At 35.9% G+C, this 3276-nt stretch overlaps 1 pseudogene; it reads right to left on the reverse strand.

Annotated features, from left to right (window-relative positions):
* Positions 1 to 183: 183 nt before the first annotated feature.
* Positions 184 to 337, reverse strand: LOC111735379 (annotated as a pseudogene).
* Positions 338 to 3276: the final 2939 nt, after the last annotated feature.

Genomic DNA, 3276 nt, shown 5'->3' on the forward strand with positions numbered 1-3276 from the left:
GAGGCTGGTAAACATTTCAAAACATAAACGAGTAAATAACAAAGTAGGTGTTTGTCTTTCATGATGTATACATGAGAAATATACTGACAAAAGTCTGAAAACTAGCAAGAAAGTCAAGGTTAATAGGAGATGTATTTTTTGAGAACTGCAAACAGTATTCACAGAAGTTTTAATTTAATCTCATAAAAAAGAACACAGAAAGGGAAGTGAAACCCATTGGAATTTAAATCGCTCACAATTATCTGTGTTGGCCTCTTTTATTCAAATATTTTTGGAGATGTTAAACTGATAAGAATAGATACTACACTTGATGTTACCCAAAAGGCTGAGAAGCGATTTTTTTGGAGGGTTTAAACATCGAATTTAATCAATCCAACAGTACAAAAATTGGCAATCTGATAGAAAGAGAACAATTGAATAGACTTTCTTCTTTCTACATGAATAGAACTTGTGGACTGAGGAAAACTTTGTTCCCTATTCATTATGTGTCATAAATCTATAGAACTGAATAACCTTGTTCTGAAAATTTTTTCCAGACATTGAACCTGAGGCTCTTAATCTCAAAATCTTGTGTCCCAACCTGTGTTAACCTGATAGGTTTGCTTTTTTTCTTACTAAACTGTGAATTCTGGGGCTCCTCCATTTTTTTTTTTGCATGCTAATCTGTTATGTCGTGTCTGGCTTTAATAAGGAACTTATTTAAAAGTGAAAGAATAAATGAATAAATGCAGGAAGATGCTATTGTGAACAATATTTTTTAAATTATATTTGGCAAAACATGAAAATCCTTCAGCTACAGTTCAGGGAAATGTATATTTAAAAAACTTATTTATTTAAATTAGTTTCAAGTAGACAGTGCATTGGTTAGACATCTATATAGTTCATAAAACGACCCCTCCAATTGCTCCCTCCCTCTCCTGGCCCTCCACCTAGCCAACATATTAGTACTAACTGCATTTCCTATGCTGTGCTCCCCAGCCCCGTGACCAACTATTAACTACTAAATTGTACTTCTTTAACCCTTCACCCCATTCTTCCAGCCCTCCAACCCCCATCCCCTCTGTCCGTCACCAAATTGTCCTCTATATTTGTGAGTCTGTTTTTGATTAGTTTGTTCTTTTTATTCCTTAAATTCCACATAGAAGTGAAATCATGTGGTATTTCTCTTTCTCTGTCTGACTTATTTCACTCAGCATAATGACCTCTAGGTCCATCCATGTCATTGCAAATGGTAGGACTGCAAATTGGTACAGCCACCGTGGAAAACGATATGGAGGTTTCTCAAAGAATTAAAAATGGTTATACCTTTTGGCCCAGCAATTGCACTTCTAGGTATTTATCTAAAAAAATCAAAACAATAATTTGTAAAGATCTATGCATCCCAATATTCATGGCAGCACAATTTACAATAGCCAAGATACAGAAGCAACCTAAATGCCCATCAACAGATGATTAAATAAAGAAATTATGGTTCATATATACGATGGAATATTACTCAGTCATTAAAAAAAAGGGAAATGCATTTTTAAATAGACTTGACCTAACTAGAAACAAAGATAATGAACTCCCTGCTTCAACATATTTCCACAATCAACCTTTTCTTTGTTTATTTCAGCTTTGGGTTAAGACATTGCTGGTTCTTGTTAAAGTGTTAACGTGGTAGCTGAGAATAAATAATACATTAAACTAATATCAGCTACATGAATTAGTGTCTCAGATATACTAGGAAAATTGATTGAAAGATGAAAACAGATAAGTTTTAAAAGAGACAAAGGGAATTATGGTTCTGGGTTTATCCTATGGGAGGCAAAGGTTTATGATCACTGCAAGGCAAGCAAATCGTTGTTGAAAGGAATAGAGATGAAAAAGGCCAAACTGTACTGTTCCCCTGTAGAAGTGGACCCACAACGGATTAATTCAATAGTGTGACTAAGTTTTGATTCCATATTGGTTTAGGAAACTTTGCTGTGATATGGGAGGGAATCACAGAAATGACAAGAGTGGAACAGAAGGGTCACTGCAGTGGCACAAAAATATATTTTTTCTCTCTGAAGCCTGAAATAAGCTACTCTGCACAATTATTTCACCATGTATAAACCTGTTTGGGAGCTAGTACTTAAATCATATGCATACAGTATTTAGAGTCAGTGTTGGGGCTGGGCAGGAGCATGGGTTATGCCGATCTGGTAATCCTTGCTCTCTTCTTAAAATAGTGATGAGTCTTTCTTTGGTTTTATTTTTTTCTCTTAATTCTATTTCCTCCCACATGCCAAATCAAAGTTTGCACCATCTCATTACTGTTTCTTATTTAATGTAGTTAAATTCGTGACTGTTTATCAGTTACACTATGTTTATCAGCAACTATAAAATACATTTTCTCAGAAATGTTGAGTGGGAGTGTTGGGACCCACATGGAGGTGGAGTGTGGTATAGAAAATCAGTTTCCTCTATTTCTTTCTCACTGATTCTAACATGACCACCCCCAAAATATCCTAATCCCACAAACTCTGAATGTGAAGAGATCTCATATCTATGAATATGTTACCTTACATAGCAAGAGGGACTTTGTAGGTGTAATAAGGTTACTAAACAGTTGACCTTAAGATAAGAAGCTCATATAGAATTTTCAGGTGGGTCCAATGTAGTTGCAAGTGCCTTTAAAAGCAGAGATCTTTCTTCAGCTGGTCAGCAGGACAGGAAGAAAAACGTAGATCTCAAAGAGAATTGAAACATGAGAAGGATGTTATTGCTGATTTGAAGATGGAAAGACAGATGGAATGCAGGCAGCTCTCAGAGGAAGTAGAGGAAACACTGACAGTCAGCAGTGTCTCCTACAGCTGTAAGGAACTGAATTCTGCCAACCGCATGCATGAGCTGGGAAGTGGATTTGCCACTATCCCCAACCCCAAGCCTCTACATGAAAGCCCAGCCTGGCCAGCTTTGTAAGACCATGAACAAAGAACCTGGTCAAATCCAACTGGATTCTGATAACAGAACTGTGAAATAATAAATGAGTATTGTTTTAATACACTAAGTTTGTGGTAACTTGTTACTCGGCAATAGAAAACTAAAACAGACACATACTGATATATTTATGGATGAAATGATATGATGAAGGATTTGCCTCAAAATAATCTGGTGGAGTGGGATAGGGTGGAAAATATATGTGACTGACCATAAATGGGTAATTGACAAAAGAGGTTGATCGGTCATTGAAGTTCGTTAAGCTATTCTGTTTATTTGAAACTGCATAATAAAAAGATTTTAAAATCGGAA

Source organism: Pteropus vampyrus, unplaced genomic scaffold (assembly GCF_000151845.1).
Source record: "Pteropus vampyrus isolate Shadow unplaced genomic scaffold, Pvam_2.0 Scaffold25038, whole genome shotgun sequence".
Taxonomy (NCBI): domain Eukaryota; kingdom Metazoa; phylum Chordata; class Mammalia; order Chiroptera; family Pteropodidae; genus Pteropus; species Pteropus vampyrus.